Source organism: Sorex araneus, chromosome 3, assembly GCF_027595985.1.
Source record: "Sorex araneus isolate mSorAra2 chromosome 3, mSorAra2.pri, whole genome shotgun sequence".
Classification (NCBI taxonomy): Eukaryota; Metazoa; Chordata; class Mammalia; order Eulipotyphla; family Soricidae; genus Sorex; species Sorex araneus.
In genome coordinates, this window is record NC_073304.1 from 6728690 (window position 1) to 6745398 (window position 16709).

The following is a 16709-nucleotide window of genomic DNA, read 5'->3' on the forward strand; positions in this document are numbered from 1 at the left end:
GAACACAGAGCCAGGAGCACTGCCAGGCAGGCTGCCCGCGGCCCCTGCCTCCCACAAGCCCCTCATACATATGTTCATATGTCCTCTGGAGAACCCTAATACAAACACACAAGCCACGCCCACAGACCTTTGAGCCAATGGGAACAAAGTTCCGTCCACTCTTTGTCCATGAGACCAATCACATCCCTTTGACAAGAAGACCCGCGCTCCACGCAGCGCTTATCACCACGACCCTTTTGTTTCCTTCCCTTTGCAACAGCGTTTTAAGCCTTTGGCTTCATAACCTAAAAGGCTGCGGGCTGCCCTCCCGGCTGGCATGTCCCATTTGAGATGGCCAGTCGGGGCTGAGCCCCCACCCACCCAGAAGCCACTCTGGAGCCCGGCCTCACATCAGTTCCATCCCAGGTGCCAGGGGGCATGACAAAACCAGGTGGCAGATGGCGGTTCATTTCCCTCCCTCTTTCCATCACCGAGCTGAAGCCCTGCTGAGCTGGCCCGATCCCATCTGCCAGAGCCAAGGCCAGGTTGGACATTCCTGATGTTCTGGGCAGTTCCTAAGCGTGTCCCCGCCGCTCAGCTCCCTCAGCACATTTTATTTATTTTTTTATTTTTATTATTTTTTTTGCTTTTTAGGTCACACCTGGCAATGCACAGGAGTTACTCCTGGCTCTGCACTCAGGAATCACCCCTGGCGGTGCTCAGGGGACCATATGGGATGCTGAGAATCGAACCCGGGTCGCCCGCTTGCAAGGCAAACGCCCTACCTGCTGTGCTATTGCTCCAGCCCCCCTCAGCACATTTTAACTTCTAGCTCTTCCGGGGACTTTCCCAAGATGCATTTATTGTACTCCGCAAGGCTGCTGGCATTGGGGGCGGGGCGGGGCCATCTTGGGCTCCGGCTGGCTGTTTGCACATGGGGCTGCTGGCCGGGGCAGGTCTCATGCTGCTGGGATCTTAGCCAAGGTGCACATACAATAGCTCCGCTGTCCTCCGCCGAGTAACAATGAAGGTTTAGGCGTAGCGCGCACACTGCTGCCTGCCGACCGGCCATGTTATGGCGGCGCCTTGCAACAGCTCCCCCGCAAGTGTTTCGGTTACCCCGTGCTCCAGCACCGACTCTGAACATTGTCTCAGGTGAGTCCATGCAGGGGCTCCTCTGAAAGTTCTTTGGTTTTGTTTGGAGGCGCTCAGGTCTTGCTCCTTGCTCTGCACCTAGGATTCACCCCTGGTGAGGCTCAGGGGACCACGGGGACCACGGAGATTGAACGGAGATCAGCCACGTGGAAGGCCAGTGCCCTGCCTGCTGGCATATGATCTGTCCAGCCCCAGGTTTTTATTAACAAGGAATTTTATTTTATTATTTTATTACTATTTTTTTGCTTTTTGGGTCACACCCTGCAATGCACCTCTGGCAGTGCTCAGGGAACCATATGGGATGCTGGGATTCGAACCCGGGTCAGCCACGTGCAAGGCAAATGCCCTACCCACTGTGCTATCACTCCAGCCTCCTAAAGAGGAATTTTAGGGGCAGATGCCCTGAACGTATGCAAATATCTTATTTCTTGTCCAATTTTCTCTCCCTAGATGGCACAAACATTGAAATTATTTTCAAATAGGGCTGTTCTAGTTTCTTTCACTACTATTGTATCTATCAATTATATCTACTCTAATATTTGTCTGTTTTCTGTCTAGTTTGATATGTGTGTGTGTACACACACACATACATATTAATACATGGCTCACAGATTCTTTTCTGTTCTCTCATGGGATATAATCTCCCACTCTTACCATTTAGTTTGATACTAAATTGTCTCAGATTTGGGCAGAGGGAACCCCCTTTTTGTTTTTGTTTTTGGGCCACACCCAGGCAATGCTCAGGGGTTAGTCCTGGCTCTGTACTCTGAAATCACTCCTGGTAGTGCTCAGGAGATCCTATGGGATGCCAGGGATCAAACCAAGGTTGTCCACATGCAAGGCAAATGCCCTACCTATAAGGTCTAGGCCCAGAAGGAACCCTTTTAAGTGAACTGCTTTATTTATTTATTTTTTGTTTTTTGTTTTGCTTTTTGGGTCACACCCAGTGATGCTCAGGGGTTACTCCTGGCTCTGCACTCAGGAATTACTCCTGGCGGTGCCTGGGGGACCATATGGGATGCCGGGGATTGAACCCGGGTCGGCCGCGTGCAAGGCAAATGCCCTCCCCACTATGCTATCGCTCCGGCCCCTTAACTGAACTGCTTTATCTTTTTGAAATACCCCCATTTTCGGATAGGAGATCTAGTGACCTTCAGGGCAAGTAGTGTTTTAACTTAGGTGTTCAGTATTTTCCCAGCTGTTGCGATGCTGCTGGTCTGAGCTCTCTCCATGAAAAGAGCTAGGAAATCACTGACTAAATCATTTATGCAAATGCATAAATAAATCTGTATCACTGTATCACTGTCATCCCATTGTTCATTGATTTACTCAAGCGCCAGTAACATCTCTATTACACTCAGCCCTGAGATTTTAGCAGCCTCTCCTTACTCGTCTTTCCCAACGATTGGAGGCTCTTTCAGGGTCAGGGGAATGAGACCTAACGTTACTGTTTTTGGCATATCAAATACGCCACGGGTAGCTTGCCAGACTCTGATGTGTGGGCGGGATACTCTCCGTAGTTTGCAGGATTCTTCGAGAGGTACAATAAATTTAAAGTGTAAATAATATCACTTCATAAAAAACAACTAAAAATTCCTTCTCATACTTTTTCCATGAACTATTTCTAACATTCTAAGAGCAGCAAATAACACAGTATCTTCTTCAATCATGAAGAACTTTTTCATTTTTTTCACTTGTCACTTGTCATTTATTTATACAACAGGATGACAAGTGTATAAATAAATATACATAAATATGTCCGACACATGCATATCTTTACCTTGCCATTTAGTGAGTTTTTTTAATCAAAAAAATCCACAATTCATTCTGAAGAGCTGACATAGGAATTAAGGAACTTGCCTTCCATGTGGTGGACCTTAGTGTGGCCCCCTGAACCACATGATCACTGGGTATAACCTTGGAGGTCCCTGAGCACCTCCAGGGTAATCCTGATACTGGACCACGTCCTTTGGCCCTTACCTGGTTGTCTGAAAATCACCAGAACAGCCCCCAGGCCTTCTGAGCCCCACTTGCTCCCCTACCCCCTTCAGTTCACATTGAAATCGGCCATCTGTGCTTGTACTCACTGCACTCTGAGAGGTCTGGGTCATGGGAGTGATAGTGCAGCAGAAAGGGCCTTGCATGCAGCCAATACGAGTTCGAGCCCTAGCATCCCATAGGGTTCCCTGAGCACCGCCAGGAGTGATTCCTGAGTGCAGAGCCAGGAGTAACCCTTGAGCATCACCAGGAGTGACCCCCAAAGGAAAAAAAAGTCTGGGTGCCTTTCTCATGAGAATCCTGTTTCTCTGTGTAGACCCTGCATCACTCTAATCAACTGCTTCACTTTGGGGTCTGATGCCCCCTTCCTTGTTCCCTTGTTTTCATGCTCCCTGTCTCCCTCCACATCCCCCATCCTATGCTGAGGTCCTGGCCGAATGGGGTGGGGGTGATGCGTGTCTTCTTCTGTATAGCTGGAAAGGCAGAGAGAACCAGGCAGTAGAGAGACATTCAAAGATGAAGCAAGTGTGCAGGGGAGGGGAGAATCTCAGGAGGAAAGAGGGTATAATTTGGGTTCCTGGAATCCTTTTAACTCTGTGATCATCCTTTCCTAAGATGTAGCCCTATTTCTCTGCGACCCACTTTTGTACTCTACTCCTACTCCTTGTGATACATTCTTCCCTTGATAGTGCTACTTTGGAGAGATTTCTGTTTGCAAACAGAAAGTCTTAAAGGTCTAGTTCTATTTTGGCTTGTTGCACACAAAGCAAAACCAATCATGGAAATAATCAGGGCGAAGGAAAAATAAAAATGAGCCCACGGAAAATGCATACCCCATGGTTCTGCACGGTGCTCCCGCAAGCTGAAATATTAGCTCTAGGATTTCTAGTGATCCAAACAAAGCGTGAAACACTATCCTTTACAGATTATGTTTCCAGATTTAAAACAAGCCAGCAACTGGAGCGTGGACAGCCAGACCCCACAGAACAAAAGCAAGACTAGAAGGAAAGCTTCAACAAATGGTCAGCTGTGTAGCCAGCCGGACACATATGCACTGGGATCTATTCCTCCTCTACACGGAATCAGTTCAAATGGATCAATGTTTAATTAGGAAAGACCAGGAGTCTAAAAGTCATCAACAAAGTATTGGTTAAAAAAATTTACGGTCCATATTGGCAATAATGTATTACTGGGAATAAAAATAAAATAGTGAGGAAGTCAGTAGAGATTGCTATAAACATATGTTCTCAATACACTAGGTTAAAAAAAAAGCACAAGGGACCAGGTTATATGTGCAGAGGGGGGAATTCTTTGGATCCTTTTTATTCTTTCTGATGGATGAACTATATACATTTCTTTTTTTCCTTTAAAAAAATTTTGGGTCCTACCCAGGGATGCTCAGGGGTTACTCCTGGCTCTGCACTAAGGAATTATTCCTGGCAGTGCCTGGGGGACAATATAGGATGCTGGGGATTGAACCCGGGTCAACCATGTGCAAGGCAAATGACTTGCTATTGCTCTGACCCCTGATGCATTTTTAAAAAAACAACAAAAACTTTCTCCCTCCCATTTTCTCATTCTCCCTCCTTCCCTCTCCCCCCCCATCTCTCTCTCTCTCCCCTTTGGGTCATTACGGTTTGCAGTACAGGTATATGGTTATCTGATATACCCCTTTATCTACTTTCAGCACTCAGTTCTTGTCCAGCGTCCTCATATCCAACTGTCCTTGTCACAGTGGGGTGAGGGGTGGAAGAAGGGAAACTGAGGACACTGGGGTTAAGAAATGTACACTGGTGAAGGGGCGGGTTGGAACATTGAATGAATGAAACGCAATCACAGACAACTCTGTAAATGTGTACCTCATGGTGATTTAATAAAAAAATAAATAAAAACTAAATTGTCAGGAGCGGTAGTAGGGTAGGGTGCTTGCCTTGCAGGAGGCCGACCTGGGTTAGATCCCTGGTACCACATGTGGACTCTCAAGCCTGCCAGCAGTGATCCTTAAACACAGTCAGGAGCAAGCCCATACAAATAGCAAAAAACACAAGCAAAACCAAACCAACCTGAAAAAACAACCCGAAATTAAAAATGTTGTTGAGAATGAAAGAAACTGGCAAATTGGGGGGAAATTCAGCTACTTTTGGCAGCAGGAGAGGGGCTGAACGTTTTACCTATCCACAAATTTCTACCGTGAACTGGACCCCACTTCCAGTGCTCCCCCTCCCTCCCCAAGTCATCCTTGCGCAGAAAGATTATCTTCAAACATTCACGTTCATCTGGGCAGTGCTGTTGACTACAAAGCTTCACATTTAGAAGGAACACGACTTTCCTGGAGGCCTGCCAGGAGCAGTCTAAGTCAAGTCTCTGTTTAGGTGAAACTTCATGCCAATTTGTCACAGAATACATGACCGGATGTGAGCACGGTAGTTCCTGATAGAACACACCAGGCGGAAGCAAGCCGGCCTGGATTCACTTTTCCATTGTTCACTTAGTAGCGGCTTTGTGGCTGGTGTTACTGTTCCTTTAGGAAAACTTTGTATTCCATAGACAGTAACACGGTTGCAACTATGTATCCATCAACCCACTCCACCCCGGGCAGTTACACCTCGCAGAGTCCGGGAAACGACGCCTAGGTCTCTAAGTCATCAAACTTCAAAGAGCAACATGAAGAGCATTGTCAGCCCTGGGAGAGTCAGGTGAACACAGTGAAACAAAATAAAAAAACAAGATGAAATGAAACATATTGACCACAACGTATCCAAAAGTTACTGTGTTACTGCGGCAGGTCGTCAATAAAATCATTATGAATGTTCTGGGATACAGAAAACAGACATTTGACTTTCTGATTTCTGAGGAGGGCCCGCAGAGCCTGGTGGCCCAAGGCCAGAGGGGATGGACGGTGCTGTCCTGAGCTTAGTAGGTGGACGCAGAAACCTGGTGGGGAATCATCTGGAAACGAGGCCTGGGTTCAGGGCAGGGACTCTGGGCTGGCTCTGACTGCACTTCCATCCCTGCTGCTAAGTCACGGTCACAAGGCTGCGTGCACAGCTGCGACCTACTCAAATGACCGATTTCCATAAACGGGACCACTGCCCCCACGGCAGGCGCGATTCCAGTTCTGGGGTGCGGAGGGTCGGGTGGTGGTCAAGCGTCCAGGAGGACAAACGCCAGAGTCCAGGACCACTTGCAAGGGACCGACTGTGGGGGGAGGGAGGTAAGGAGTGCCCGAGGGGGCAACGCAGCAAGCGGGCACGACGCCTGGAGCCCGGGGCTGCCCCAGCTCCGCGCGGGGCTGTGCAGGCGCCGGGCCGCACGCAGGCCGAGGCGCGCGGGGTCCCAGCCGGGCGCCGGGCCTCCGACACCGCCCCCGCGGTCGGCGCCCGCTGTCTCCCGGCTCCTGAGTGGCTGGGGCGCCGGGCTTAACCTTTCACCGCCGCGCCGCGGCCAATCAGAGGCGCGCTCTCATGCGGGCGCGCGGCGGGGGCGCGCGGGCGCGGGTGGCATTCTCGGAGCGGCGCTACGCCGGTGCCGCGGGCGGCGCGCGGGCGGCGGGCGGGCCGGGCGCTGCGCAGTCTCCGCAGGCGCGGGCGGGAGGGGTCGAGGCGCGGCGCGGCGCGGCGCGGGCGGCTCCGGGCCCAGGTGAATGGAGTAACCTGACAGCGGGGACCAGGCGGCGGCGAGCGCGAGGAAATGGCGGCGGCGGCGGCGCGGGGCGGCAGCGGGAGGCCCGGGCTGTGACGCGCGCGGCCGGAGCGCGCTCCGATGGTTCTCGAAGGCCGCGGCGCCCCGGGCTGCAGGTGAGGCGGGCTCCCGCGGCGCCGCTTTGTGTCCCGGGCGGGAGCCGGCGCCGCCGGGGCCCCGCGCTCGCCGCCGCCGTCCGGCCGGAGCCCGAGCGGGCAGCCGGGGCCAGCGGCCGGGGCGGCCTCCCGGCGGGGCCCGGGCGCGCGGCCTGCGGGGCCCCGGCCCCCCGCCCACCTCCCCGGGCCCGATCCGCGCCTCCGTCCGCCCCGGCGGGCCCGCGCGGGCCGGCGCGGAGCGGGGACTCGGCGGCCCCGCGTGGGGCGCGCGGGGAGCCCGCGGGGCCCCGGCCGCTGACAGGTCGGGCCCCGCGCTCGGGGGGGCATCCCCGGGGGACCCGCGGCGGCGGGGTCCACCCCGCGGGGCTGGGGGTGCAGCCTTCGGGGGGGGGCTCGCGTGGATCGGCCGGTGATCAGCTCTGGAGGGGCTGGGGGTCCTGGGGCTGGGGGACCGAGGCCGTCTCTCTGCGCGTCCAGTGCCAGGCCAGTCCCCCGCGGAGCCCTCCTGGGAGGATTTTTGCTCGCGGCGTGCGAGGGGGGTGGGGGCAATCAGTGTCGGTCTTGAACGCGATAGATTTGTCTGCGTTGCTGCCCCCCGCGCCCCCGCGCCCCTATCTCCGAGCCGCAGATGTTACCCAGGGTTCACCCGCGCGCGCGGTGCTGTCCTGCCCGCAGGCCCGGTCCTGACTCCGCACCGCGGGCTGCCACTTTCCCCAGGGGAGTTAGGGCCCCGCGGGGACAAGGCTCCCGGTGGGGAAGTTGCACCTTTGCCCCTTCGGCTGTTGCCTCTCAAGTGCCAGCCAGTACAGAGAAACGGGAGTTATGTGGTCGGGGGTGGGTCGGGGTGGAAACCCCACTTTTTAATGTGCCCCGAATAAAGGTTAAGGAAATTGGAATTGGGTTGGTATGAGTCCTGGAGTTTCTTCTTTTTCTTCCCCTCTCTCCTTTTTGGGCCACTCCCCGCGATGCTCAGGGGTTACTCCTGGCTCTGCTCTCAGGAGTTACTCTTGGCGGTGCATGGGGGACCGAATGGGATGCGCGCTCCTCCTCAGCTAGTGAAGATGGGTGATGGGGTAGAGCAGCATTTCTCAGCCTTTTCCCCACGGTCACCCCCGCTGACCTAACTTCCTGTGACCTCCCTGTCCTACCAGCTGCCCTCGCTCCGTTCTGCCTTGCCCCTTATTTCTGAAGTTGTCACCAGTGGCTCCCCCTTGGTCTGTCCCCAGGACCCTTGTTTGAGGGATGCTGGATGTATTGAAGGGCACTCTGGACAGTAGTCATTTGAGGAGTATTCCTGGTTTGGAGAACTACATTCTGGAATAATCGGTTTACTTGGCAAAGTGTGGTCTTTAAAGCTCGTGACCAGTGGTACATGTGTAAAATATTGCTAGGTGCTGTTTTGATGCACATGGTTCATGGAAAAGGAGTAAATACAGCTTTTAGTATGGTCACTATAGGACCAGGGAGATGGCTTGGATCTCTAATCCCAGCCCTGCATGGTCCCTCTGAGCCCCTCTTAGAAGCTCTGCTGGTTGTGGCCCACGCAGACAGGTCCCAGTTAACATTTAAGAGGTAACATGGGTTAACGGAGTGACTTGGGCTCCAAATCTGTTTTAAGGACAGGGTTGTTAATCACATTCAATTTGGTGGTGGGGGGAAACCCTTTTGTAATTATTTTAGTAAGGGGTGGTTCTACATTTTTTTCCTTTTTTAAAAAAATGCACATTTTATACATCCCCGAGTCACTGGTTTTGCTGTATCGGGGGTCACATAAGCATGTGTGGTTGTGGACCTCAAGGCCCCTTCTGGGGTTCTATGCTGTCATCCCTGAGCTGTCCCCAGGGCCCCTCACTTCTCCTTGCTGTTACCAGCTCTTCTCCACGGCTGAGTTCTGGCCCCTCCTGTCACCCAAGGCTTAGCAGGAGTTGCCCAGTGGCTTTACCCTGGCTGAGTTTTATTGTTTGAGGGTTTTTGGTTTTTGTGTTTGGGCCACACCTGGTGATGCTCAGGGGTTACTCCTGGCTCTGCACTCAGGAATTACTCCTGGCAGTGCTCGGAGGACCATATGGGATATTGGGATCGAGCCTGGGTCAGCTGCAGGCATGGCAAACACCCTGCTCGCTGTACTATCGCTCTGGTTCCTATTGTCTGAGTTTTTGAGGGCATTTTCCAAAGTGGGGCTCGTGAGTCGTGATTTTCATGGTGGGGTGCGGTGAGGAGTGTGGCCTCGGGGCAGAGGTGGCTTTGTGGTGTTGAGATGTTCACTCCCTGCCCAGGTCTGACTTGCACGCTGCTTGTTTTCTGGAGCAAGGCAGGTATTTCATACACATTCTCTCACTGGTGACCTTAACAGCCTGTGGTCATTACTCATGGCCCCAGAGAGAAGGGAGCTGTTTATCACTAAGACGCTTAGGTGGTCCAGATGTTTCCGGTGCTTTCCTACCCCTCTGCTCGAGTCCTCACCGTGTCTCAGACACCGTCCATCCGGTCCTTCCTTATTTTATCCTCAGGGGCTCCGGGTTGTAGGTCACAGGTGCAAGGGACCAGTCCAGAGTGGTGGGGACAGCTCTGAGGCAGTTGATCTCATGTCCCATGTCCCACACACTCTCCTTGTGTTGTGTGGCTGTTCCCAGTAGCTTTTAGGGAGAGCTACTTTAGCCTATAGCGAACCCCGAGGACATGTGTGGGTGGCCTCTGATTTCTCCTGGTTCAGACCTTCCCTTTTTGTCTGGTAAACAGATGTGACCTGGCTGGGGAGATTGCTCTGAGGGCTGGGTGCCTGCTTTGCCCACCGAACACCCGAGTTCCGTTTCCGGCCCTGCAGGGTCCCCAACCCTGAGTCCGGCCCCGCAGCTCTCTGGATCTTCCCCATCTTTCCCAGCTGAGTCTGTGTCTGTTGACACTGGCCCTCCTGGGCGTCCTGCTTGCACCTTCTCTTCTGTCTCGGCAGTCTGGGCCCGTGCAGGGACTTCCTTCCCGGGTGAGGGTAAAGGTACTCTCACTGTCTGCAGGGGCTGACCCCACGGCTCACTCCGCGCCCTTCAGTGTTCTCCGGTGGGACGCCAGTCACGGCTCTCGCAGGTATGCAGGGGCCTTTGTATTTCACTTCTTTGGTGGGTCCGTAGGTGGTTTTCTTGTCATCCCCAGGCTTGCTTGCATTCTCTGAGCTTTCTCAGGGAGTTTCCAGACTCGTCTTCCCCGCAGATGGTTCCCTGGTACCAGTGAGAGACTTGAATCTCCCCGAAAGCCAGGACCTGCTCCGGTTCCCTGGGGCCTGGCCCAGCACGAACATGTTTCAGTCCTCACAGACCAGCTCTTCCATACGCCAGGGCTCCCTGGAGGAGGTGGCATCAGGGCCTGTCTAGAATGGGTCGAGGCTGGTAGCGGGGGCCAGTTACTTAGCTGGAGGCCCTTGAGCTCTCCTTTTGGGGTATTTAAGAGTTTAGTTCATTCCAGAAGCCGAATATGTGTAAGTTCCTCACTGGTTAAATTTGTTTTGCTCCTCCCAAGAGATTTCTTTGCACCATTTCCGATGTCCTTTTTCGCTTCTGGCTTGCCATGGAAGACTGATTTGCTGAGGCAGCTCCGTGGCCTTGGTTCTCTGCCTCCTTAACCTGTGAGCTTGGATCTCTCAGTGCTTTTTTGCTGGTTCCCTGATGTGTCCCAGGTCCTGTGGACGGTCGGCAGGCTAGATGGTCTCCCTGATGAGAGGGCACCTTCTCTGGAGAGAACCACGTGTGACAGTGCGGTGGCTGTGCTGGGAAGGAGCGTGGAGTGACTAGACAGGTGCTCAGGATGCCCGGGAAAGCAAAGGCTCCAAGCAAAGGCTCGGAGCGGCGCGATGTGAAGGATATGGCAGGGGGACTCGGATGAGAAGCTTAAGGCCAGCAGAACTCAGCATCTGTCATGCAAAATGTTTTTATTAGCCAGAGCAGGAGCGGAAGTGGGGCTAATTATAGTTGGCATTGATTAATGAAGGGAAGTGTACCAATTAATCAGGAGAAGTGAGCTTTCCTTCTGTCCAAAGAATAATTAACCATTGGGATTCTTACATAAAATAACACCTAGAAGGGGAAAATAGTTTGCATGTCACAAATGATGGGGAAACGGTTTTCACAGGGCTGTATAGGAGGAGGCAGAGAAAAGCCGGGGCCACAAGAGGAAAAGTTGCCTCAGTGTGGGTGCATGTCATCCTGGAGGTCTGACTCTTGGAGGATGGTTCATTTATCTCGCCAGTGCTGTCTCAGACGTCAGATAGCCCAGTCAGGCTTTTGACAAGGGCTGCATAAGAACGCATTTGAAAATGAACTCTCCTGTACCGTGTAAGAACCCGCACTGTTTCAGGGCTCTCTGCCCGTCTCTGGAAAGGTATGTGGATCTCAGAGGTGGAACTGTTTGTGCACAAGTGTGTGCCTAGATAGCAAAGCGTGACTTCTTACATCTTGCTGATGGCATTTTCCGTTTTATAGGAAGGTCTTTGCTAAATTGCAGAATTTAGGGTCTAGGGATCAGAGTGATAATACAGTGGGTAAGATGTTTGCCTTGCATACCAGTGATAGGACTTTGATCCCCGACCCCCCAGGTGGTCCCCCAAGCTAGCCAGGAGTGTTCCCTGAGCACAGAGCCAGGAGTAAGCCCTGAGCACCACCAGGTATGACCCAAAAAACGAAAAACAAAACAAAACAAAATTTAGGGTGCAGAACAGCTTTCCTGTCTGAACCTGTCAGTGAATTGTTGACTTGCACCCTATTTTATTCTTTTGTTCTTTTGTTTTCAGGCTACCTGGCTGTGCCTGGGGGCTACACCTAGCTCTGTGATTGGATATGTGTGTGTGGGGTGCGTGTGTGATATGTGTCACTCCTGGCAGTGCTGAGGATTGAACCCCCGAACCCTGAACCTCCCACATGCAAAGCTTGCACCCCGTCCTTTGAGCCGTCTCTCTAGCTGGTTTGGTCTCTAATATGCAGCGTGCCGATGCCTTTTACGTAAGACTGCAGAAGTACACTCCCGGGTGTTACTACAATGCTTACTAGAACTAAGACACAGGTGACGTCAGTTTTGGCTTGAGCCATTTGAAATTTGAGGCTCAGGCGACAGTAGGTGCCTTGGCTGTTGCAGTTTATAAAATGGGAAGGGAAGGGCAGGGGAGGACCCGGGCCCTGCACATGGAAGGGTCATACGAAGGCTGAGAGATTGGTTGGTTTGATCTTGAATGTTTGAACTCATGCAGCTTCTAAGAAAAGGCTCACGTTTGCCAAGTGCATAGAAGCTGTCTCGTGGAGCGAATTACCGTTTATTTAGGGGGCTACAAAGATCATTACTCGTGGGGTCTCAGGCCAGCCATGCTGCCTCTGTCTGCTGTCTATGTGAAGCATCTGATCGGGTCATGAGACTCCTGCAGCGCGAGGGACGGGCGAGACCTTCCTGGATGGGGACTGCAGAACAGCGGGAGCATGGCAGGGCTAGAAGCTTCCTCCTTGTTCTTGTGGGTGAGCCTGGCCAGTGGTGACAATACAGTGTGTGTTTGTGTGTCTATGTGGGGAGGGGGGGCGGGTATGGGAGGGTGTTTGAAACATCTGGGAATTGTTCAGGGAGTTGGAAAATCTCAGCAAACCAGTTGAGAACAAAACCAAAAAGTCCCGCTGAATAATTAGAGAAAGATCTCTAATGGGCAACCGATGGGTTAAAAGACGAAGGACAAAGGGCCTGGGGTGGCTTTGGAGCTACTCCCGCGTGGAGGGCAGACGGGGAAGGGCTTCTCTAGCGCGGTGGGGTGGGATATTTGGGGGCCGGCGGTCTCTGGCCTCCATCTGCTGGCAGCACTGCGTGGGGGCAGGAGTAATGTGATTGATGAACCCCACACTCAGACTGCCCTGCCCTGAACGTGCCCTGCTGCACAGCTGGTACTCAAGGGCAGCTGGCATTCCCGCAAGTTCAAGCTTTGTTGGCTCAGCACAACGGAGGGCCGGTAGTTTCCACTGTAGTGTTCTACGACTGATGGGGACAAGTATGGGTCAGGGTCTGATTCCCCCATCTCTGACCACCGAGCAGGACAGACAGCACCCGCGGGGGCTCCGCTGGGAAGGGGGCCTCGGCCTCTTGGGGTTGTGGGGGCGACTATCTTACATCGTTGAGGCCGACACGACTGGTCGACCGACGGATTGAACAGTGTCAAGTCATGCGCGGCTCGGAAACCTGTGTTCTGGCTCGGAGAGCCAACCTCGTGGGCTGGCTCTGCACGCAGGAGGCCTGGGAGTGATTCCTGGCACCACGTGGCTTCCCGAGCACTGCCGGGAACCCTTCCCCAGGTCCTGCAGCAGGAGGAGCCCCGAGCATCGCGAGGTGTGGCCCCAAAACCGGAAAATAAAAAGGGGGGGAGAAGCAATCTGTGTGGCAGTTTGGCTTTGTTTCTAAATAACTGAGTTCAGGGCACCTTGCCAGGGCCTTTCTAGACCTTGTTTTAATTTTCTTGCCCGTGAGAATGGGGACGCATCTCCAAGATATCTTGAAAATTTTTAATTAAATTTTGGCATGCCCTAAGTGTTGCTCAGGAGGTCCGGGAGCCCCTCCCAGTGGTTCTTGGGCAGTGGGGCAGGTGGTTCCATGCAAGGGCCTGAGGAGAATGCTGCTGCTAAGGGCTCTCCAGTTGGGGAGAGCCGGGAGCACCCCAGTGGTGCTCAGGTCACCCAAGATGGTGCTCAGGAGTGAATGGGCTGCACCTGGCGTGCTTGGGGCACCATGCGGGGTCAAGGATGAAACCAGCTGCCTTAACCCCAGGGCTCTCTGGTTCTCTTCATAGCCACCAGGTAATTCACAGGCGTCTCCAAATCCAGCTGGGAAATCTCAACTCCGTAGGAGATGTGGAAAAGAGAGTTCGCTGACCACTAGGGTCTGTATGGAGTGACCGCAGGGAAAGAAGAAGATGGACCCTGGGCTTGTGAGGGTTCTGAACAGGGCATGTGAGCAGAGAACCCTGGGAAATAAGCCTTGAGAACAAGATAAAGTCCGACGGGAGATGGCAGAGACAGTTGAACCTTTCCGTGCTCTATCTCTGTACCTGTGAAGTGAGTAAATGTTTGAGAGGTGGAGAGAGCCTTCTGGAAGGTTCTGATTTTGGCAAAGAGCAAGTAACCCGTGGAAAGGTCTCGGGCATGGTTGAGGACCATTTTTTCAGCTCTGGGCCTCATGACCTTTGCAGTCCTGGGCATTCTCAGTTGTACCTTTCAGCAGACAGTTGTACGTTATGGAGAGACGTGTGTGGACATGTGTGTCTTCAGCTTTGTGTCTGCAGTCAGCAGATATGTCTGGCTCGTGATTCTGCAGTGGGGCGGGCAGGTGCTCTAAGCTGCTCGTTCTCTCCCCTGGCTTGGCTGCGCTGTCTTCACTGCAGCTCCGCTGACGGGGGTGTGGCCCACCGTGGGGCGGTCTGCGTTACTCTCACTGCTCCTGTAGCTGACTGGCTGGTTTGAAACCTGGACTGGGAAGGGTTTTGCCCATGACCAGTTTGCCCCTCTGCCTTCCCCTTCCTGGTCTGGAGGAGCTGTCTTCCGGTTCCACTCTGGCTTGCTCTTCCTGTCAGATCCCTGGACGAACAGAGTTCTGCCTTTCACTGCAGTCTGCCTGGCCTGTGTCCCCTGACGTCCCCATGCTGATGAATGCTTTTCTCTATCTTGTTTAAGATGTTTCTGCTTACCCCCAGGGCATGAGGTTTTTTTCCTCTTCTCTCTGATAACTTTATGGGATTTTTATTTTATTTTATTTTTTTTCGCTTTGTGCATTTAGATCTGTAGTAAAAGTGGCATTTGTGTCTGGTCTGGTGTGAGAGAGGTTTTGCTCTGCCATCTGGATATGGAATGAAGGTAACTTAGATGCTGTCTGTGTTTTGGCAGTTGCACTTGGCACCTCTCAGATGTTTGAGGTCTATACTGTGCCGTCCCTGGGCCTAGGTTTTGTGGCTGTTTTAATGGAAGAGGGATCCTAGTGAGCAGTGCTCAGGGCTGACCCCTGGCTCTTGGCCCAGGGATCATTCCTGGTGGGGCTCAGGGAACCGTACGTGGTGCTGGGGATTTAATCCAGGTCAGCTGCGTGGACGGCAAGTGCCCTTCCTGCTGAGTCACTCCAGACTCCCATCCCACTTCTTTTTTTTTTTTTTAACGTCAGTTTAACCGGAATTTTCTTCTTTTGTTTTGTTTATTTTTTAACTTTTTTGGGCTGGAGTGATAGCATAGCGGTATGGCGTTTGCCTTTTATGCGGTCGACCCGTGTTCGATTCCTCCACCCCTCTCGGAGAGCATGGCAAGCTACCAAGAGTATTGCGCCCACACGGCAGAGCCTGGCAAGCTACCCGTGGCATATTGGATATGCCAAACACAGTAACAATAAGTCTCACAATGATGGACGTTACTGGTGCCCGCTCTAACAAATTGATAAGCAACGGGATAACAGTGACAGTGACAGTGATTTTGTAACATTTTTATTGAATCACTGTGAGACACTTAAAAAGCTGTTCATGATTGGACTTCAGTCATACAGTGTTCCAACACCCATCCCTCCCCCAGTGTACATTTCCCAGCACAGTGTCCCCTCACCCACCCCCACCCCCTGTCTTCCTCGATGGCAGGTACTTTTCTTCTCTTCCCCCCACCCCCCTGCCCCAACCTCATCCCACTTATTTTTGACTTGACTTCTGCTTTTTGCTTTTGGAGCCTTATCCAGTGGTGCTTGAAGACTAGTGCAGGGTGTGTGGAGTTGCTCCCCGTGGTGCTCAAAGGACCATGTGGTGCTGGGAACTGATCCTGGGCCTCTAGCATGCAAAGCAAGTGCATTAGCCCATTGAATCGGCCTTTGAAGGATTGTTTCTAAGTCATATGAAACATGGAGCTGTTCATTGGATGTTATCACTTGGGGGGCAGGGCAGTCAGGCCCAGATGGCATGTTCTAGAGAGGACCCATCTGTGGTGAGAGTTTCTGTTTCGACAATACACCGTATACCTGTGTATGTGTGTGTACCTGTGCATATATATATATATATGCACATGCATATAATATAATATATATGTGTGTATATATGTGTATATATATGTGTGCGTGTGTGTGTGTGCGTGTGTGTGTGTGTGTGTGTGCGTGTGTGCAGGGCCAGCCTGGGGATCGGGGGAGGATGTACCTGTCATTGAAGGTCTTTCCTGCTCTCTTTTCCTCACACACACTGTTATGTGGTGATTTGAGCTTTGTTGGTTACTCTTTTGGGGATCACCTTGTGTTTTGGGGGGCGCAGTGGGTGCCTGATTGTTGGCCGACCAGTTCCCGTGGGGCCTTCAGTCCATCTCATATCTTCAGAGTCGGGTCTGCGCTGGTGCAAGCCGATGATTCCGGAATACTGGCTCAAGGCGTCAGGCCAGAGCTCAGTGGTGGGAGCTGCCGTGTTGTCCTTCTCTCCCGAATGGATTCCGTCCCTTTGATTTTCCTCTTTCCAACAGATATTTTCACTATTGTGATTTGACTTACCTGAAGGCTAAGTCCCTGCGGTACTGTTTTGGTTTTCTCCCTTTCTTTCGGGGTTTGGGGGTGTTCTTCCACGTGTCCCTGCAGGTCTCCCCAGCCCTGTCCTCTAGACGTGCGTGCACACACACACACACACACACACACACACACACACACACACACACACACACAGACTATCCGTCTTCCATACAGAATGTTGCCGGGTGCTTTTAGTACTATGCACGTTTGACTTGGACCATGAGTGAACCGTGCGCGTGGTAGATTATGGGCAGGAATCAG

General features: G+C 52.8%; 1 protein-coding gene across 3 annotated transcripts in view; it reads left to right on the plus strand.

Annotated features, from left to right (window-relative positions):
* Positions 1-6686: 6686 nt before the first annotated feature.
* DICER1 (dicer 1, ribonuclease III) overlaps positions 6687-16709 on the plus strand; it is a 73339-nt gene continuing 63316 nt past the window's right edge. Inside the window, exon 1 of one of the 3 annotated variants that reach the window (XM_055130184.1) lies at positions 6687-6929. The gene's annotated coding sequence lies outside the window, so the exon portion shown is untranslated. The remainder of the gene's footprint in view (positions 6930-16709) is intronic. The other 2 variants (XM_055130179.1, XM_055130180.1) reach the window with 2 other exon arrangements.